Source organism: Ruditapes philippinarum, unplaced genomic scaffold (assembly GCF_026571515.1).
Source record: "Ruditapes philippinarum isolate M1 unplaced genomic scaffold, ASM2657151v2 ctg299_1_1_1_1, whole genome shotgun sequence".
Taxonomy (NCBI): domain Eukaryota; kingdom Metazoa; phylum Mollusca; class Bivalvia; order Venerida; family Veneridae; genus Ruditapes; species Ruditapes philippinarum.
In genome coordinates, this window is record NW_026858411.1 from 82532 (window position 1) to 106185 (window position 23654).

General features: G+C 33.3%; 3 long non-coding RNA genes across 3 annotated transcripts; all 3 read right to left on the reverse strand.

The window, feature by feature from the left end:
• Positions 1-6813: 6813 nt before the first annotated feature.
• LOC132753121 (uncharacterized) lies at positions 6814-10074 on the reverse strand. Its single transcript, XR_009628910.1, has 3 exons — positions 9780-10074; positions 9183-9241; positions 6814-8867 (listed from the first exon to the last, which is right to left on the reverse strand). It is a non-coding gene; the product is annotated as an uncharacterized LOC132753121 (long non-coding RNA).
• A 310-nt stretch (positions 10075-10384) lies between these two features.
• Positions 10385-12718, reverse strand: LOC132753122 (uncharacterized). Its single transcript, XR_009628911.1, has 3 exons — positions 12610-12718; positions 11404-11531; positions 10385-10505 (listed from the first exon to the last, which is right to left on the reverse strand). It is a non-coding gene; the product is annotated as an uncharacterized LOC132753122 (long non-coding RNA).
• A 2346-nt stretch (positions 12719-15064) lies between these two features.
• On the reverse strand, positions 15065-19717 carry LOC132753123 (uncharacterized). Its single transcript, XR_009628912.1, has 3 exons — positions 19634-19717; positions 16116-16186; positions 15065-15166 (listed from the first exon to the last, which is right to left on the reverse strand). It is a non-coding gene; the product is annotated as an uncharacterized LOC132753123 (long non-coding RNA).
• Positions 19718-23654: the final 3937 nt, after the last annotated feature.

Sequence of the window (23654 nt, forward strand, 5' to 3'; positions counted from 1 at the left end):
AACAGAAACAGAGATAATGTAAAACGAATGTATATATTTGACATCTAATGTCTGTTCCGGTACTCTTATGCTTGAAAATATGTCCGACAACAATTTGTTATTTAAATATGCCCTCTGATGTTCAATTTTAAATAAATCCGACCAAATGTCAACAGGTTGGTATTTTGTACTTTCGGTTTCACAGCCATATTAGTAAATATATAAATAATGTATTGTTTGCTTTTGTACCTATGAATTCACTTATTTCAGGTGGACTTTTACTACATATATTGGAAATAAACGTGTCAACAACTCCCAGCATTAAATTATTATTTGTTTACATGTTTAGTTTCTTAGCGTAGGTTAAACCGGAATACCGCATCCGTTCTGTGTATTCATACTATTGTGTTCGAGGTCCTTATCCGAAGACTGACGGAAAGGGCCGAGTAGTTGCGATTGTACTCGAACAAGGACGGTTGTTCCGTCAACACTTTCATATTTCCTTACCTTTTTCATTATGTTATAAAGTAAGATTTAGTCATACCGGTTAGCTTTTATTCTCATTTGAATAATAACTGACTCTATCTCCAAAATGTAGGTACGTATTTTTTTACACATTATCGGACTGTACATCGCTTTCATTTATGCCCCGGTCACATATTCACGGATAATGCCACGGAAGAGCTACGGTCTAATCGTTCACGGATTACTACGGAAATGTGAAAGTTCGTAGTGTCCGCTACGGTTTCCAGTACGGACACACAACGGTATGAGTACGGAGTCCGACGGATTTACCACCAAAAGTCCCCGGAGAGACACGGATTGTTACGGACCGACACGGTTTTGATACGGAGCGGACACGAATCAGGACGGACGCACTACGGATACACTACGTCTACTACGGTATAAGCACGGGTTAGTACGAATAAGTACGGTCTTGTACGGAGAAGAACGTATTGATACGGAGAAGAACGAATTGCCACGGATCTATACGTCCTAATACATCCGTCCACAACCTCTTGCTTGCTCATTTTCAAAATGCCTCAAAAGAAAAGAACACCTAGAAAACGAATTGCCAGAGTTTAATGATTTTGGCGGAGAGGACTCGGCCTAATCGCGTCCGACCCCCGAGTCACATCAGGTACGATTTAAGTGAATTTCTTGAAGGACGCTGGATCCTCAACAAGTTCGACCATGAGAGCCTCATACTAAACTTGAAGCGGTCTTCGTAAAGCCCATCTCTAGTCCACCATCTCGTCTGTCTTCTCTTACCTGATTAGATATGGACTAGTAATCATTAATGAAAATGTTGATCAATAACTGCTTCTCTTTTGATTTAAAGATTTGCTGTTCATCTTACAATTACATTAATTATCGTGATGTTAAATTTTTAAAAATATGTAAAAAGCTTGATAATTAATCTTATTATCACTCAAGGGCCAGCCTCCGAGGCTTATGAGACACTTCGTTTTATGTACATATTTACTCCAATTTCACGATCCAATGTTTGTAAAATATGTAACATTAAATGTTATTCTATTACTTATGAATTGTAGTACAATATTATATAAATTTACTTATATGTATGTCATCAAGCAGCTCGACCACTGCCTCCGCATTCTGAGCCATTTCAATATTATAAAGTTGCAGACAGTAAATGGCAATTATCATTTATTAAATGTTTCCGCAAATATGTCTGTTTTAACAAGAAGGTAGTATTTATACCCTTGAAAAGTACATGATACTTAATTCATCCGTACTAAACAGTGGTGGACCGTACCATTCCGTACCTTTTTCGTGTTGCAACGCAATAGGCCGTATAAGACCGTGCTAATCCTTGCCTCTCCGTAGTACAACGTATTACGATCGTGGCTTTCCGTGACAATGCCCGTATTAATCCGTATTAAAAACCGTAGCTTATACGAAGGGTAACCGTACAAATACGTAGTTCTCCGTACAAAACCGTGGAAATCCTTGACAAGTTAGTGGACTACGAATCAGTAAGGACTAGTACGTTTTCGTACGGACCAGTACGTATCAGTACGATTAATACGGACTAGTAGGGATACGCTACGGTTGACTTTTCCGTAGCAAATTTTTTGTGCATGTTCAAAAATTGTCAAGGATCGCTACGGAATATACAAGGACTACTACGATTGATTACGGTTACAATACGGAGAGCTACTGACCAGTACGGGTAGCTACGGACGATGCCGGAATTAATCCGTGGCTCTTCCGTGGGCGTATTCCGTGAATATGTGACCGGGGTATTAACAACATAACAGCTGTTTATCAATGTAGCACTTGATCGCTATTGTACTTTTAACAAAGGATTACACCTACTCCAAGCAAATGAAATCCAAGTGCGATTCAATTGTTTGCAAACTGTAAATGCGTTGTCAACGCCCTGAGTACTGAGCAAAGTAACGTCAAATAAGCTGTTAATTGTACTAATAAGTTTGATCATTTTCTTTTCAACGTGAAAACTAGTATCAATAACATACATAAATAATTCTGTACACATTTCTCTAAAACCTGTGTTTATATGTTGTTTTGTGTCAGTAGATTATAATAAATATTCTGCACTTTTTATGTTATATTTGGTTGAATTTGGATTTATCATAAGTGACATATTCGCGGCTATAAAGATTCGCGGACTCATGCCTACCGCGAAAACCGCGAAAACTTAAAATGTGCGAAATCTTTTCTAGGAATACAGTACCCAATCTTTCATATTTATTTAATAGAAACTTGGAATTATTAATGTTATGTGCATACATTTATATCTTAGTATATTCGTATGATGAGACTTATAATATTTCTGAATTTAAAGAGTTGCAGTTATGTCATTATTATTAAAGGGATGAGACTTTCATTTAAAGTTATAAATGATAATACATGTATTGATTGAAAATGTCCTGAAACTTGGATCAAGCAATATAATTGATAAAGCCTCAAAAAATCATGTTCTGAATAGTTATTCTAATTTTTTTCTAACATGTGCATAGTTTGAAAAGGACAGCTTCTGCCTTATCTATTTGTAATGGAGGGACACGGTCTCAATCTCCAGGTCTCCTGAGTCAACCCGACAACAGACTTTTCATAGAGTAGATTGGTACTTGTCCTTGAATAAATTTGTACACTAAATTTTATAGTGGGTGATTTGTGCGACATGAAAACCAACAAAGTACAAAAAGTAACCGGGCGCCAGATGAAAACATGAAAATACAATCTACCACAAAGTGGTTCGTTTGTTGCATTTTCATGTTTTCGCCCGGTGCCCTTTGATGTAAAAATACAAATCAGCCTTCATAAAATTTCTTATCATAGAATATTGTACATGTATTAGCACAGTTATATTCACTTTCAAATTGACCTGTTATAAATAATGGCACAACCAATAACTGTCTTAGCCCTTTTTAGTAAAAATAATTATACAATAATAATTATATAAATTGTTATTTTAATTAAGACTATGAGTATGTAAGGTTTTTTTTCTTATTTATTAATTAAGAATTAATTATCTGTTAATTTAAAAATTTAGAACTGTTCACTATTTAGGGGAGAAAATGTGTAAGTGGCCAGATAGCTCAATCGCTACAGCCGCGGTACATTATTCTGTGGGTCACAGGTTTGAGTTCTGGTCAAGCTGAAAGTTTTTCTCATCCTGTTACTGCAAATAAACATTAGTTTAATTTACTATGCTCTGTAAACATCAGAAATTCAAGTACCCACTGTATAGTGGGATAAAGGTTTAGGTTTAGAACTGTGAAAAAATGTGTAGCCGGCCGGATAGCTCAGTTGGTCTTCTGAAAGTCATGGGTTCGAGTCATGGTCAGGCAGTTTCAGTCAGGGTTTAGAAGTGGTTTTTCAACTGACACATGTTTGATTCATTTAATAGATTGCATTTAATTTGAAATGGACAAAGGCAGTATTGCGTGATACTTTTAAATCTATACAAAAAGCATTTGGTACAGTTGATCACACTATACTGCACATGAAGAAGTTCTTTTTTCTTTTTCTTCATGGAACTTCAAGCATCTGCCATATGTAATGACATTCTTAAATGGTTCAAGTCTTATCTCTGATAGCAGCTGGTGAATGTGGCTGGTACTCCTTCTCTCTGAATACCTATGGTGTCCCCCTGATGTTCATTTTAGGTCCTCTTTTATGTCTAATATATGTCAATGACATGTCTGCAACCCTAAGCAATAAGCTTTTATTATATGCACAGGCACAAGTATCAGACCTGGGAAGAAAAAATATTACCAGATTGATAAAAAAACATGTGTTCATCTTAAAAGTGTCACAAACCAAAAAAAAATGTAAATGATGACCCCCTTTAAAAATATACTTAAAGTTAATAGTATATTTTTAAAGGGGGTCATTATTTACATTTTTTTTGGTTTTTGACACTTTTAAGATGAACACAGATTTTTTATTAATCTGGTCATATTTTTTCTTCCCAGGTGTGATACTTGTGCCTGTCATTATATGATGATGACTCAGTTATCCTTGTATCTGGTAAAGTAAATCTTAAGATTGGTTTATTGACTATAAATTGTCTTTGCATCTTGGCAAGATTCTTTTTGGTTTAAGTTTCAACATAAACTGGGCCAAGCCTCCAGGTCACATGAAATGGTACTGCTATAAAGTACACATCTTTTGTTAAGTATTTAGGTGCAAACCTGGATCAAATTCTTTTGGCGTCGCCCTTTGATGCTTTGCATCAATGCTTTTCTTGTATAATTATGAAATAGAAATTTCAACTAAATTTTGCAATACCACGTTGTTTTGAAAAATTAAAACAATTTCTTAAACTACTGAGAATTAAAAGAGTGGTTCCTAGAATGAATGCGTGCAGCTTTAAAATATATTTTTTCCCGTCTGAATACAAAAATTTCACTACCCCTTTTAATATACAGTAATGTGTAAGATGGTTTTGATTTTTGGGAAATAAAAACAAAACGTTGTGTAGCTTTGACTTTTACAAATCCTAAAAGTAATATACAATAATAAAAACATACTCAGAAGTGATTTTTGACTAAATGTAACTAAAAAAGCCCAAATATATGAGTTTTGCAAAAATATGCCACGCCAAAAAAATTTTTGATTAAAATTATAATTAATTTACCAGCCCCTCCCCTATGGGTTCAATCCCACAGGGACTTTGGATTATTTCATGTGAGGAAGCTATCCAGCTAGCTTACGGAACGTCGGTGGCTCTACTCAGGTGCCTGTTCGTGCCTGCAATTATGCACAGAAGGGCACATGAATTCTTCCTCCACCAGTAAAGCTTCAAAACGTCGCAATATAACCTATAATGTGTCGGTGTGACGTTAAACCAAATTAAATAAACAAAAATATACGAGATTATAATTCTGAGGTGAATTTATATAAAATGGTGTGTTTTTAATGCTAGTTTATAGCCTAAGCTTCTATAAGCAGTATGCATGAATCATGAAATGAGCCGTGTCACGACAAAAACAACATATATGGGTTTGCTGGTCCCCCCCCCCCCCGCGTAGTCTTATCAGGATCCGTGCTGTTCGCTATCAGTTTCTCTACTTGTTATATAGTTTGTAAGCACATATGCGCAGGATGCGCGGATACGCAGGCTGGTCTGGATTCATGCTGGCCGCAAATCGATTATGTTGGTTTTGTCGTGACGCGGCTCAATTATCTTAATTTCAGATAGACGAATATGTTACAATGGTCCCTGATATAACTTATGTGATCTATATACTTTATCTTATGACCGGATAATGTTAAAAAGATTTAGTGATATTTAAACGTACTTCGATTAACGTAAAAAAATGTTTTAAGTTGTTTTGATTTATATCATATTCTATGATGACAACGTAGTCATTATAACGCCAGTTAATGTCAGGCGTAACATAACTTTCCATTATGCAAACTTTCTGTTTTTAAGAACTGTTATGCCACTTTCTATATTTATGCTTCTGTCCACCATTTGGTACAGTATTAGTGATTAAGTATTATGTAGAAGAAAAACTATTTCATGTACTTTCCTCCACTGTGTTATTGATACTACTCTCATACATAAATGACTACTATATGTACATAAATACATGTACATATACATGACTACTCTAAAATAAACATGACAGCACGCATAAATGCATGACTACATAAATACATACATACATACATACATACATACATACATACATACATACATACATACATACATACATACATACATACATACATACATACATACATACATACATACATACATACATACATACATACATACATACATACATACATACATACATACATACATACATACATACATACATACATACATACATACATACATACATACATACATACATACATACGTACGTACGTACGTACGTACGTACGTACGTACGTACGTACGTACGTACATACATACATACATACATACATACATACATACATACATACATACATACATACATGACTAATCTCATCAATAAATGACTACTCTGATACATACATACATACGTACGTACGTACGTATGCATCCATCCATCCATCCATCCATCCATCCATCCATCCATCCATCCATACATACATACATACATACATACATACATACATACATACATACATACATACATACATACATACATGAAAACACTCATAAATACATGACTACTCTCATAAATACATGACTACTCTTATACATACATGACTACTCTCATAAATACATGACTACTCTTATACAAACATGACTACTCTCATTCATAAATGCACATTGTTACAGATACAAAAAAATGGGGTAAAAAGTAGTTTAATTTTGTGTTTTATTTCATAAATAACCCAAACATATTTTATTTAGTATAAACATATATAAATATTTGCTAACATGACATCAGATGTAAATAAAAAAAAACAAACATAAAGTCCACTCAATTTAAAATGATATCAGATCAATCCAAGTAAATAAATGTTTGCGATAACAAGAGCTGTAAATAAGACAGTGATTGACATTAAAAAAGGAATCATTTCTCTGTAAAAAGTTATAAAGGATTATGGAAACTGTGGTGATCATGTATGATTTTCACAGAGAACAAGTATGTAAAGTTTCAACCCATTCCCTTCAGTCGTTTTTGGAGATACCAACATGAGCTAAGATTGACGCTAGCGTCGATGTGTGTAAAAGTGGTTCTCCTATTCCTAGAAAAGTCAAGATAAAAAAATCTCAGTAATGCAGTGTTCGCACCTCTTCAACAACAACACGCTCGGTTTTAACGTTTCTGACGTACAATGTATAAAACGTATTTCAAAAAAAAATATTCAAGGTGAAATAAAAATATGCTAAAAACATGGCAAACAATATACTTTTTAAATCATATAAATATATAAATAGAAAAAGTAAAAACGTTGATTAAATATACAAAATAAATAGTATAAATATATATATGTGTATAATGCTACATGGCACTAATAGATTCAATAGTAAAGTATAAGCATTGCCAATATATAAAAATATCCATGAAAATAACAACACATAGATATAAACAAAAAACAAACTATTCATCGAACCTTAAAAATCAATTATGATTTCATAGGTAAAATATCAGAGGTACTTTATGTATGTACTGAACTGCTATCAGAAATGTCTTTAATATCATTAAAACTTCACTTTTAAAGCTGCACACCTCCAGATGATCCAAAATATCACAAGATATTCAGTCTTTAGAAAAATGTATTAAGATCTAAAGAAAAGTAAACATAATCAATATTTAATTAACTATTTACATGTTATGTGCGATAAATGACTGATTTTGCAGTATCAATCACTATATTCTTCTGCATTACTAACGCAGTTGGAGATATTTATTTATATTTTGACCTTTCTATGGTAATTTAAGTGGATTGTAAGTGCCGTTTGAAATGTGTAAATTACCGTCTTTGTTCACTTCACAGTATTTTACTTTATATCTTTTTAAAAACATTTTCATGAACATAAGCATTAATCTGGAGGCATGCTGCTTTAACCTGCTCAATTTCTTAAGATACACGTCGTGTTCAGCTTTCATTTTTAACCATACATTAAATTTAATGGATATCAAAATGATAATTTTGAAGTTGATCAACCACATCATGAGAGCATGACCAGACTACATAGTTAATCAAGCTGTTCTCCCTATAGTGCTGGCAAAGACTAATCACTTTCTTATCAAGCCAGTTTAAAGGGACTCCACTGAGGTTTTTTGACATGATGGGACTAAGAATATTTTTTCCAGATAAATGTACTATTTGATTTATATTTAGACCACTAACCGACATTTAAATCATTCGCATACTTCGTTTTTTCAGAATTATGATTCAAATTGTAAAAAGGTGACCCAAAATGAAAAGTGTATAGGCCTAAACGCTTTTCACTCAAATCGATCTATGGAAAGCATAAAAATACGATTTTCAATTTACATCAAAGTATATTTCTTAACAATCTTTGCATATATTTCTGTTTAAAATGCCCAAGAAATTCAAATGTTATGTGTTTAGGCTTTTTAAACCTCAGTGGAGTCCCTTTAAGGTTTATATCATCAATAAATCATAATTCTTTGACCATAGGAATAACATAAAGTGAGTATTCAAAAAATAACCTGCACAGATATTTATATAATGACTTGTATCACACAATATACATGTAAATATGGCACGGAAACTTTTATAAATACAACAGATTCCAACATGTGTGAGCCATTGAACTAAATTGTATCAATCAGTCAGAGTATGCGTATTCAATAAGTTATAGCTTGTAACGTTTCAACGTATCTATTTTAAGTCAAAGTTGAGACTTTTTCTGTACACAATGTACCAGTGTATTGCTTTTTTTTTTACTTCTGTTCAAAATTCACGAAATCCTGTAACATAAGAAAAGAAAACTACGACTTTATTCAAGCCTTGTCAAATAAAAACAGTATCACATATGTATGCATACATGTATAAAAAAAATTGACAATATCAAAACAATTCAACAGTGAGTTAACACTATTTTTTAATTACTACAATAGTGATGTAATTTGATTTTATACATAAATAAGTGAGATGCTATCTGTTAACGTTTATGTGTGGCAATTACATCTACTGATTAGCAGAACAGTTGCATTATAATTTACAAAACTAGCTTTTTAGAAGTCTTTTTGAAAAACAAGGATGATAAAATAAATTTTACTCACAATGAAGAACACTGCTCCAATAAGAAGTATCTTTTTATTTAAGTCTAGATCGTGTGGCACTGAAATAAAATGAAATAAACAAACTTTTTTTCTGATTAGGAAAATGACATTTTTTCCCGCTATCTTGCTAAATATCTAAAATGGACAAAAACATTTTTAATGTAGTGAATTTTGCAAAATATGTACTGACTCAATTGCAAACAGTGAAGAATTTCTTACATGACATAAGTCTTACTGATTCTCGGGTTTGAAATTGTTATTAATAATTGTACATATGAGCCGCGTCACGACAAAACCAACAGTTTGCGAAAGCATGGATCCAGACCAGCTTGCGCTTAGGACCCATGCTGTTCGATTATCAACCCTTTAACAAGTACATTAACTGATAGCAGTCATCATAGATCCTGATCAGACAGCGCGGATGCGCAGGCTGGTCTGGATCCATGCTGGTCACAAACGCACTATGTTGGTTTTCTCGTGACTCGGCTCAATTATGTCAACTTTTAAATTAACATTAAATACATCTTACATTCATTATATTCAACATTGAAAACAAGAAAAAATATACAAAAATCTAGCAAACACATCAATATTTACTTTCAAGACGGAAGGTATCAGCGTTTCCGATCGCCTCAACACAACATCCCCGGTAAACCTTGGCCATTCTCCCTACCTCAGTTGTAAGAGAAGGATCAGTTATCTGTTATATGTAAAGTTGAAAACTTCTTGCTCACATATTACATATATCAGTTTCATTGTTAATACGTAATCAGTTACATAAAAAGTATACAATTGTTACATTTTATGACACAAGTTTAGTTTAAAATGTGAAAGCATCACTTGAAAAAATATTAAACAATTCTTACTTTGAAACAACCACGCCCTCGGTCCCCTCTGCATCATTGTATCATCTATTGTTTAATTTATATCAGCAGTATTCATCCGACATCGTCTTGCTTTATTGAGTAAACGACTTCTGACATTAATTAATCAATTTCTTCTCTTGGTCAAAACATAAAAAAATGCACGGCAATTGAATATCATTTAGTCATTTATTTATTTTCACCACACCAACACGTGTCTAAATGATTCCCTTCCAAGTGTTCATTCTCTTTTTTATAATGTAAAAATGCAGATAAGTTATCATTATGATAAAGGATAAGTGCTAATAAAACGCTTGTCACTATATGATAATAACTTACTGGGAAAATCAAATCAGCTGGATGGCAACAGTCCTGGCAGAAACAACAAGGCACCCAGACAGTGTACAGATGACGGTCATTATTGTCAAATATCCGTACATGAGTATCACATATAGAATTCCTGTAAAGACAAAGCTGCTTGTGATAAAGTAATTCTATCTCAGATTGTACCTTTCACACCTCATGATATAAAAAGTCACATGATTTAGATTAATTAAATTTGGATAAGTTAGATACGCTATAGACATTTAAACTATTCTGACAAATATACGACAAATTAAACAAACACTTTTTCTGAGGATATATGTCTAGATTTTATTTTCTGCATTTGAACTAAGAGTACTTAGCCAGTTTTGCAACTTTCTAAAAGTTCATTAATTATAGACATTCGAATGTAAAGATGTTTCTTTTTTAAAGCTGCACGCCTCCTGATGAGCCAAAATATTCCAAGAAAATCAATCTTGACAACAATGTACTAATAAATATATTAAAGTATCAAGATTCAAGATTCTGGTAATAACTTACATGTAATGAGCGATTGATGACTGATTTTGCAATATCTCTTACGCAGTTAGGGCTATTTTGGCATTTTTGACATCTTATTGGTAATTCATGGCGTGGATCACCTTGTAAATGTAAATTACCTTCTTTGTTCACATCGCCATATTTTACTAAAGACAAATTTTCAAAATTGTCATGAAAATTGGCATGCATTTGGAGGCTACTTTAAAATGCATAATACTTTTTTTCAATAGTCAGTCATGATAATAAAGAATTTAAATCATGATAATACAACAATATGAGCCGCGTCATGACAAAACCAACATAGTGGGTTTGCGACCAGCATGGATCCAGACCAGCCATGCAGTTCGCTTACCAACTCTATTACAAGTAGAGAAACTGACAGCGAACAACATGACGCCTGATCAGACTGCGCGAATGCGAAGGCTGGTCTTGATCCATGCTGGTCGCAAACGCACTATGATGGTTTTGTCATGGCGCGGCTCATTATCACTTACGCAAGAGCAATCTTGCCAAGATTACATCCGAAGGGAGATTCCGCCGCTATCTCCATGCTACAACAACCTTCTGCACACCAACTACAACCGGTGCACTGTTTAAACTCTCGAATAAATCTCATTATATTCTAAAAAAATAACACAGGATTTACAAAAATGGAAAAAAATGTAATGATAATAGTGCATAAAAGAAAAATTAAAAAATCTAAACAATTTATAACATCTTTAAGTAACAAAATTGATTGAAAATGAATACCTGTGAATGAGTTGATCAAGCCCATTATGCCCTAAAATGCTTTTATTTTTATTTACCCAAAGCTTCATTATTTTGGTGTATTTCTATTGTTTCCAAAAAGTTATTTATTAATTTACTTCCTTTTCTTCGGTTACCTTTGGCAATTAGAACAGTAAAAGTGATTCTCTACTTAGTATGGAAGTCAAAATACTACTTTGTTTAAATTTTGCTTCTTTTATGATAGATAATTTCACATTAAGGACTATTTTAGGCAGGAAACAAACATATGAAATTCTCTAAAACAATTATCTTAACTTTATAAAATTCTTTTTTGCCCTTTATTTTTAAGAAGTACAATTGCATTCATTCCTGAGGACTACATAATGTGCCCTTAAGTTAAAGCACGTCCACTTTCATTTTACTGTACTTATCATTTATATTCGAGCGTCATGTAAATTTTTGTTTCCTATTGAAAGTAGTAAGGCGTGGCTAAAAGAATATTTTGTCAAAACTCCATCTTGATCCGCACATGTGCAAACATGTGAACTTTTTTCGATGATCAAGTGGGAGATTTTCCTTGAAAAAGAAGGAGATTTTAGTCTTTGCAAAAAAAACCCAATGAAGTTCTGACATCAAAAAAGGAAGATTTCTTTAGTATGTGGAAATACCCCCTATTTTAAGAAAAATCTTTGAAAATATTGCTGCATAAAATGGGAGTCTCCCACTAAAAGTGGGAGTGCTCACATGTATGCATGTGCTCTTCTATGTTCGAATTCATCCGTCCAAAAATTGTGTCAATGACCAGTGGCAAGCCAAACAATTAATGTCGTACGTTATTTTCAAATTTCATTCAGTCTGAAAGGTTTATAAAGAATACTTGTGATAGTGAATAATGTGAGAATGACTAATCTAACGTTACCATTAGATGTAATATCGTACTCAACTGAAATTAAACAAAAATAAAAACTTACCCTGTTTTCATTATCCGTTACATTCAAATGGAAGCCGCGATTTGCTGAACAATGAGTTCGCTCACAATTGTCCGATTCTGCAAACAATATAAATCTATAAATAGTGTTATGAATATCGGAATGTAAACAGCAATAATAACAACAACAACATCACCAACAATGACAACAAGGAGAACTGTCACAGTCTGGAAGGATGCCCCACTTCGCACTCCACTTTGAGAATATGTTATTCATTTTGATTAAGTCAATCTAATAAGCATTTTAGGTACATCATGATATTTTTAAATTCTTTGTTCATATTTGACAAATAATCATCTTGGATGTTTACAGTTAAGGAAGTCTGAATTTGTGTTAGAAAGTTAGAACAAATTACAGATTGTGCTACATCGACAAATGGTACAACAACAGTGAGAATGACTGTATTAAATACCAACACTAGATTCGTATGTATTACAATAGTAAAGTAAAATAAAATGCATATTTTGTATTGTAATATACCGGTATGCAGTCTAAAACTGCCCCAAAAATTAATTTTTAAAAGAGGTACGAGATTTTTTGACAATTATTCTAGAGCGGCATGGAAGGGCACCTCGCCCTGCTTTTTTTCAGTCCGCAATTTTGCCGCTTAAACCGCCCTGTTGCACTTCCATGTGCGCGACTTTTTTAATTGTTAATATGTATAACGGTGTTCTGTTTGGACAATCGTGACTTTTTATTTGGTCTGTACCCGCGATCCACGATGGTACGATGGTGAAAGCGCCATGGCACGATGGTGAAAACACGATGTTACGATGATGAAAACGCGATGGCGCAATAGTACGATGGTGAAAACGCGATCGATATTTCACCATCGTATCATCGCGTTTTCACCATCGCACAATTGCGCCATCGCGCCATCGCGTTTTCACCAACGTGCCATTGCGTTTTCACCATCGAGCCATTGCGTTTTCACCATCGTGCCATTGCGTTTTCACCATCGTGCCATCGCTTTTTCACCATCGTGCCATTGCGTTTTCACCATCGTGCCATTGCGTTTTCACCATCGTGCCATCGTCTTCCGTAGGTCATGCGCTATGTTATATTTTTATCAACAATGTATGCTTTCTCATTTTTGAACCCACCCTTTCTATTTGTGTATCTTTTAGATCTTAGTATTTGGAACATGAAATTAACAAAAGGCAATCACTCTAAAATTTAAAAAAAAAGTTGTCAGCCTTGAGGATTATACAAATAAAGTTTCAAGTTGATATATTAAATAAAGCAAGAGAAAAAAATGCAAACATATATATAGCATATTTAAGCATATATTAAATAGTCTTTGATCTTTATAAAGTATCACGACATAAATAGAAAATTTAATGTAAAGATAACAGTTTTATTATTTATAACTCAAATTAAATATCAGGTATTCTAAATTTGTGTTTTTGATCTACCTTAACAGGATCTGACATCTTTCAGTATGTGTACTGATTATACTGAGGGCGCGATGGCATAATGGTAAAAACGCGATGGCACGATGGAGAAAACGCAATGGCACGATGATGAAAACGCGATGGTACCATGATGAAAGCGCGATGGCACGATGGTGAAAACGCGATGGTACGATGGTGAAAGCACCATGGTACGATGATGAAAAAGCGATGGTACGATGGTGAATCCACGATGGTACGATGGTGAAAATGTGATGGCACGATGGTGAAAACGCGATGGTACGATGGTGAAAACACGATGGCGCGATGATGCGATGGTAAAATGGTGAGAACGCGATGATACGATGGTGCAATCGCTATTTCACCATCGTACCATCGCGCTTTCATCATCGTACCATCGTGTTTTCACTATCGTACCATCGTGCCATCGCGTTTTCCCTTTCAGACCATCGTGCATCGCGATAACAGACTGAATTAAAATTCACGACTGTCGAAAGGGAACACCGTAATGAATAAATCATAATGTTTAATACTAAATACTGATATACCTGCTTATTAATATTGATTTTGATAAAAAAATGTTAATCATACCTTCGTTTACAAAAAAAACTTCCTGGAAATCTTTGTTCAAAATTTGATATCTGTTCCTCGTTTCAACCCCTAATAATGCTGAAATGTAATCATTAAAATGACATTGAAAAAGATGTAGGCCCCTATGACACAACAAAAAAGAGGAAAAATGACTACACATACAGAAAGATGCCCCAATTCCAGAAGCTTCTCAATGTTCTTTAGCGTGCATAGTATTTAAGAACTCATACACAGGACCTCCCATCCGAAAGACTGTTTTGGTAATTATAGTTGGCAAGCCCGGGAATCGAACCCACAATGTCTCATGGTCTAACCGAATAAGCTATGCGACCTGGCTGTATTAACAGATCAGTTTTATCGATGAGGATTTGTAAACATGACTGAAATTTTCGATCGGTGTATTAGTTTTATAAACATTTATTCAAATACTGCACCTTCACGTAAGTCCATATTCTGTTTGACAATGATTGTATCTAACCCCTTGAGATATTCCACACTTGTCGGAAGTTGTTGTGATGCCAAACCCATCTCCATGCCTGTAATGGTAAAACAAATGAACCACCGCAGCCCTTGAAGTGCTAAATTCATGTTATAGATTTCCCAAAGTTTTGACATGTAACAGTCCAAAAACAATTTAAGTTTCAATATCAACAGTATAGAACCTGCATGTATTTACAGGCTGCATTAATATATCCCTAAAAAGTTTTCATTGATGCACAATTCCAAAGCTCTTGCATCTAAGTGGATGCATACAAATATTATGCTGGCTTCACCAGTCTTACTGAATATCTAAAAAGTTAGAAATCTTAAGAGTAGTACTTATATGAAGATAAACTTTTTGTTTATTCTGAAATTAGTTACTGGACACCATGAATTATTAATTGGGTCCAAAGGAATATAAATACACTGTTGTTGAACCCCTTTAATTACAGAACCATTGGCCTTGAAAATTAAAAGTGATGTCAATTTCCGCTAATAACATCCAGTCTAATGTAATGTTTACTTATTAACTCTATTAAGAATGAGAATCAAAAAGAAAACGACAAAAAATTCAAAGAGGGTAATGTGAAGCTGGAATGGTTGTGCAAGCTTAGGTTTTTAAACTCACTCTATGGTTTTATATTTATTTATAAAAAAAACAAAAAAACTTCAACTGTCTTTATTGAATCCAAAAGCATGATATTTAAAGTATGTTAACAACTAGAAACAGTACTGTTCATATCTTGTTTTTCTTTTCTAATAAAACAAAGAACTGTAAAACGTTCAGGAAACGTTTGAAGTTTATCACAGATTTGATTTTGATTCTCATGTTCTATGACTGATCTTTTCAGTTTATAATCATATGTATATCCGAATGAAATTTAAACGCTCAATAATGCACATTTTCATGTTATTTTGCTATTTTTAGTTATTCCGATGGATCACCTTTTTCCAGATATTTACATAGATCTAGTTAAGGGTGTGTCTTTTTGTCATTGTACTTACCATCTCTTGGCTGATTCGTTATCACACCGACAGTTGTCATTTGTATTTTTGGTCAGGTCTGCTGCTGCTGCCTGCAATATCAATACAGATCTATAAATTATGTTGGCTGATTTGGTACACTTTGCGTGTTGCGTTGTCGATTGCGACAACACAACCTATAACATTATTGCATTTTCGATATGTCAATAGCCAAACAGGCAAAATAGCGTGTTCTCGCACTGTCATCTTGTCGTCCGGTCACTAGCGAAGCACGCCAAACGGCGCGTTGTCGTATGTAGCGTTTTCGCGGTGTCACCAAGTCGCTTGGCTTCTATATATACAGATAGCCCATCCTTCGATTTTAGCCGAGCTTCAATGTGGCATCGCCTGACATCGTTTGGCGTGCATCGTTAACGACAGGAAGACAAGACGAAAGTCCGACAACGCGCTTTGTTATACTGTCAGACGCACAAAAGTGTTCTAAATCAGCCACCATTGTTTTCAAAGCAATGCATATATCAAATGGGTGTTATTTGAATCGCTAGTAACTGTTATAGTTTTATAGAAATGAACCTGAACGGTTCATTTCTGTCACATTTTCGAATTAATTAATGCCAGGAGGCCAAAAGAACAGTTACTGTTAAGATTATCATTACGCTTAAAAAAATGAGGTTATAAAATCTATTTAAAATGTGTCTTTACTTTGATATGATATCCATTATTCTTGTTCAAAGATTTAATGTAGGGATGCTGGAATAATTGCTAAGTGCATTCAATAAACATTAAATTGTCTTAAAATTGGTCTGCATTTTTTATGACAGGTTTATTATGACACACATTTGCATCTAATTTTCATTTTTGATTTCTGATTTCCTTGTCTGCGCAAAAGCAGGTCTATTTTTTTTGGATGAAGTCCGTCTGCGAACGGTTTGACTTCCTGTAAAATTTACAGAGATGAACTGAATATAAGTTGGATTTCCATCTGTCATTTTTAAAACACAAACTGAAATCCAGGAATTTTAATGGCCATTCTAAAATTAGTAGAATAAAAAAAAATTTAAAAGGAGATTCGAAATCAAACTTTCTAGTTAAATGACTCGAATATTTGAGATATGTGAATTGTGCTCCCTCCTTTTTAATATTTTAGAACATTTTACGCTGCTTTAAAGATTTTCTTAATTCTTAAGTGAAAGGCTTTTCTACTGTTATGAATAGCAAGTTTGCCCACTTATTACGCTTTCGATCCCTGAAACTCATGTATATGAAAATATCGATAGACACTCAATAAAACTGCAACTTTTCTAGTGTTTGTTTATTAAATTATATGATTATTGATGTGTTCATGTGATGTGAATATCATAATTTCCTTAAATTTGGATATCAATGAAGCATATATTAATGCGTGTATTCATACGTCAATGAAGGTATTCATACCGAAACAGGACAGTTTCATTTAGAAAGGTTTCTTGCAAAGCTTCTTACTAACCATTGAATGCTATGTCAGTTTAAGCGTTAGTATTTTGTTTTTGTTATGCTTATTCCGCATTCTTCTTAAATGACATTCATGACATCATAACGATATACATGAGAGTAAAAATGAATTCAGCGGCAATGTTAAGAACATACGATTCTTAATGATTGCGTCTTCGATCTTTGCTACAGAATATTATTAATACATTGCAAAGCATTATTGACAAACACTGACGTCCTTGGTAGAGTGGTTAAACTTTGTAAAAGTAAAAGTAACACGACGTATTTTTAAAAAAGATAATCGGTCGGGCTATTACTGCATGTCGTATCTCAGGAAACATGGAAATAGAATAATAAGGATTATGATATTTGGTATATTTTTGAATTTTACTTTTAAATTTTTTAAATATTAAAATCCTATGTATAAATTATGTTGGCACAAAAATATTTTAAATAGAAAACAAAGAGTAAAGTCTGAGGTAATTTCTTTAAAACTAAAGAAGAAATAAGAAGTAAATAAGAACTACAAACAAAACAATCTAGTTCGTACTCAGATCATTCTTAACGTCATGTTATTCTTATATATATTATTGTGAATGTCGTTTTAGCTCAAAGAAAATCATTTAAGTAATTGAAGTTTATTCGAATCGAAATTTTAATAGAAAGTTTAAAAATGACAACGTTTTGTTGATGCGAAATACCCCAACCAACTGAATGGCAACACCTAGAAACCTAAAATAAAAAATAAGATCTAAATTAGTTTGACAAACTTTATTATAAACAAACCATTCAACCGTTAGCGGTTATATAAATGCTTCAAAAATATGTAAAATACATGAACATTATAAACTTTGTACTTAAATGATTATACCCAAAAATTCGTTTTCTTGTGTGCTTTCGTTATTTTCACGCGCATGAGTAAACAGGGTCGTGATTGTGGTTTCGTTACTGTTTGAAGAAAAAAATATAACTCGTCAAAAATTATCTGTAGAAGGGTGCACCTAATGATGTGTAGTTAAACAGAACTAAATTAAGTATCTGAAATTTAACTTGATAGTAAAAGAACTTATGAATGTAGATAGTTTGTTTCCAGATTCCTTTAAATCAATCATGAATTACACGCGAATGCCATGTAAGTAAAATCCTTAATGTTGTTTCACTACCTTTACAAATTCCGAGATATCATATTGTATTTCATATTTTTAAAATTTTAATGCAGATACACACGATAAAATTCCAAACATTCAAGATTTGTATGACCATTCTAAGAAAATTAACTGCGATGAAAGCCATAATGAAGGTACATTTATCAATCCATATTCCAGACCGATGTTAAAACTGCCTAATCACTACCGTAGAAATAAATAAAGTTATAAATAATTTTAAATTTTATTTAAGATCTTGAAGGAATTTATACGAAAGGTAAATCAAAACTTTTATTTCATGCTTTCCAGTGTTTTATTGTAATATATCAGATGATTATATTCTGATAAACCACTAGTGAAATTTATTAAATATAATTTTCACTGTAGCCGGACTATATCTGGATGCGGATGAATAGAAAATCATATCGAAATGGAACAACAGGTAGAAATAAATGCTGTCATGTGTAAATTTTGCTTCTTTAGGAAAAGAAAATCGACGTCACCATACATAATCTTCAAAATGTAACACAATTAGACAAAATTTAACAGAACTATATTTCAAAATTAATGATGTGACGTCATGATGTGATGACGTCACAAAGGAAAATGCGCGACGTTACGCGGCAAAATCAGTAAAAAATTACTTAAATTCACTTAAAAAGCATGAAATTAAAAGAAAATCTATTTGTTTTACATATATAAGATTGAAATATATTTCATTCGTGAACACCAGCTGTTATATTTTCACTCGTGGCTACGCCACTCGTGAAAATATTGCATCTGGTGTTCACTCAGTGAAATTATATTTCAATCTTACATGCAAAACCAACAAATATCCTCTATTTATTAAATACGTCAACTTCAGTTTGAAATTCGAACGTTATAAAAATCGATTAGATCTATATATATCATAAAACAACTTACTATTTATGAACTTATATCCTATTTTCTGAAATTTAAAATAAGGTCTAGTGCAGTTTTTCTTCACACTTAATCAACAAACTTACAAGGCTTCTGTGACGCTATTAAATATGATGATCTAGTTTTTAACATTTCCAATTGAATAATGTAATAGTATACCCAAATGTATAGTGGCTGATTTGCGCCGTTCGTGTATTCGCCCCGCGACCCCGCCAAGCGAAAAGTCGAAGATTAACAAGTTAAAATTGCGTGGGTGCGGGGCTAAAAGTCGAGATTTAATCGTAAAACGGTCGGGCCGCGAAGCGAAATATCTATTCTTATAGGACGCTAATGAGCCTACTGTTGTTCGTGTCAAGCCAAATAATTCTTGAAATGCTCGACTTTTCGCTCTGCGGCCCAGCTAATTAACGTGTTTTCTCTCTGTGCCCCCGCGAATTTCGACTTTTCGCTAAGCGCCGCCGCGAATCCCAACTTTTTGTCCCGCGTCCCGCTAATAAGCGTGTTTTCGCTCCGCGCCCCCGTCGTTTCACTCATTCATTAAACCTCGTTTCGCGCTGCCGCTGGTCGACGTTTTGTTTATTTCATTTCGCCATACGCTGCTGCTTATTGGCGTGTTTTCGCTCCGCACCCCTCCATTTAATTTCTTAAATCTCGCAGGGCGGAGATAAATAAATGTATAAAAATATTATTATTATTAATATTATTATTATTATTATTATTATATTAGTGTGTTTCCGCCATTTTAACTTGTTAATTCTCGACTTTTCGCTTTGGCGGGGTCGCAAGGCGTAAACACGAAATGGCACAAACAAGCCACCATACAAATGTCAATCTTAGTACAGTCGCACCACCACCCTTTGCTAAGTAACGAAGTGTAACGGATATCGACATAAATGCCTTTTTCAATCTCGCATTGATCAATGCAGTCACAATTTTCTCATCAGCTTGTGATTACCTCTATTGATTTAATTGTTTCTGATCTAAACGCATATTTATATATGCAGTGCCTATTGTCACGATAACACAAAAGGAATCTAAATCAGCCACTATATCACATTAAAACATACATGCCTATAATCTTTAAACCTTGTACATTGTATAGGTTAAAGTTTAGTAGTACTATTTACAAAATTAAATTGGTCAGGCATGGCGCAGTATTTGAAGTTTTTTTCCCTTTAACCTATTTTATTTACACATAATTATTATTTGTATTTAAAGGTAATGTAGTAAAATGTACTATTCTTTTTCTTGTTGTATACACATGTACATAAACTGCTGTACACATGTACATATAATTTGTTAATTAGCTGTAAAGACAGGTTACATGGCCGTATATAATTAAAGGTTTGTGTGTGTGTGTATATATATATATACGAGTATATAGTTTGATCTCTTTCTCAATTGGCAGAACGAGCATAATGTTGTTTTTATGTCATCTGTAACAAAGTGATTTACATGTATATCTCCTGAACAGAATAAATAAAATCTTTTTGTTGAAGTTTTCACTTGATATAATCGTTTCCAGTGCTTCCGAGGGATCTCACATTTCTCAGATTGTTTAATTTTACAACAATGAATGTCAAGTGCATTGTAGAAACTGTAAAATATTGCCCTTACATTTTGAACAGTGAATACCATTTATTAATCAACTGGTTTAATGGGAACGAGAGATATTCCACGTTTACATTACCACTTATGAAATGTCTCAAACATATCGAGTATGCATTTTTTTAAATGTATTGTTTTTTACATTGATTGTTTCCGAGTCAGATTGCTTTACCAAGCCTGTCAATCAAACTTAGCATACATTCTTTACTTATTCATCAGGCGTTATTTGTGATAAAGTTTTAGCAAAACAATATAACTAGAAGCTCTGTGACAACTAAGTAATAAAAATAAACTGGTCTTAACGTTTAGGGGGTTCCCTGTTTAAGGCAGGTTAGCTCTAATTGCATGTATATAACATGTATATAACATGTGTGATGTATTCGACCGAAACATTCACTTGCAAAAACGTATAAATTGATAAATTCATATGACAAAGGCTAAAACAGTAAAAACAAATTATTACATGTTGTAAAGTGTAACTGTGACACGATAAGGTTTAGGAAATAGTTTGTGAATTAGTTAGAAATAGGAAACGAAGATCAATATGTTTTTTATGAAAGCAGTATCATTACAATGCAGTAGAAAAGGTATACCTAACACACATGTCACCTTATTTACAAGCTAATAATGAAATGTTACATATCTCTCCTAATTTTCCTATAAATAAGACTAATCTTTTCAACACCTGGTATACAGATTATTTACATTAAAAGAAAGGAAAGATTGATTTTTTTGGTATTACGCCGATTTTAGCATTTTCCATTTTTGTCACATATCGGCGGTCGTTTCATCTAACCGGGCCTCCTAGAGAAAATAATTAGTAATTACCAATTTCTTTACAAGTGACTGTTTTCTAACCCCACACAATTTTCCAAATCGGTTTCGAATGACAATTGACCATAAGTGTCACAGCGATAATACGCTTTGCCCGAGGAGAGAAATAGTCTGAAGCTGAATAAACTTTCCAGTTTGTCAAGTTTGTCGCAGACAAAATACAACATACGCTCTGTAAGGGAAGGGAGAAAGATGTCGCATCTTTCATTTTCTAATGAACAGTCTCAATCAAACCGAATTCTTTCCCTATTATTGTCCTTGTTTTCAAGAGATGTTTCCTTTATTTATCATTGTAAACAATTACAGGAATGTTTCTGTCAAATTTCTGCAAGCTTTTATATTCTCCATCATTAGTACAGCTGGACACTCTCCCCTTCATTTATTAAAAAATAAAAGATTGATTAAGATCAATGTAATCCAAGTATATAAACGTCTTTTGTATAAGCTTTCACTTTACGAATATTTTGCATTCAATAACATATAATTACAAATTTCTTCAATGAACATAAAATCAATCTTTGTGGCTTGAATCATATTAATTATGTAGCTAGCAGGTCTTGAATATATGAATGTGCATGACCACAAATACAAGTAATTGATAAAATCATGGTTGGAGCTTAACTATTTAAGAGGGCCATTTTAGAGAAAGTGTCCTTCATGATAAAAACAAATGTTATGTTTTCATGTCTTCATTTGACTTTATTTCATTATTATACAAAGCAAGTACTATTTTCAAAATTACCAGACAAAAATAGACATACCATTATATATTGTAACAATAGGCATTAAAATATAGTTACAAAGGGTCAGTTTGAAATAATTGTTCTAATAAATCAGGTTTAGAGCTATCTTCAACTGTGAGAAGGCGTGACCATAATTCCACCATCGTCTTGACCGGAACTTTTCCTTTAACAGGATTCAAGTCATTAAACCATCTACGGTCAACATTCTCGTTATGCTCAGCCGATTCAAACATAACAATAAGTTCTTGTTCTGTTATCATACCATCTCCATTTATGTCCATTAAGTTACATACAAGTTCCTCGTTTTCCCACATTCTTTTGACAAACATTTCTTTATCTGACTCATATGCCTTTCTCTGGTACTCAACAAATTCGGCCTCCGTGATTTCTGAATGTCCCCACATTAGATGCTCACTCCACCATTTGGTGTATGTATCCATTGCAACTTTCTTTCTTTCGGAAGTTCAAATATGGAGATTAGCAAATCTATTCCTAAAACATCATTCACAATAATTTCTTTATTAAAATTCACAGTAAAATAAAGAAAATGGAAGCTAAATGTTTTAATTTGTTTATTAGTTCTATGTATGTACATGTTACAACGAGCATAGAATATAAATATTTAACTTATTTTCATGTTATATTATTTGAAGCATAATCTTATCGGAATCATGTTTCGTCTCACAACAATTTTAAAATATTTAAAACCCTATCACCGTTATCATTTCGTTTATTTGTGAGTAAATACCTTGCTGTTGTCAAATCTGCAGTATTAACGTTGCCATCTTTGTCATGATCAAACCAGGAAAACCACATTTTCCATTTTGAGATAAGAAATT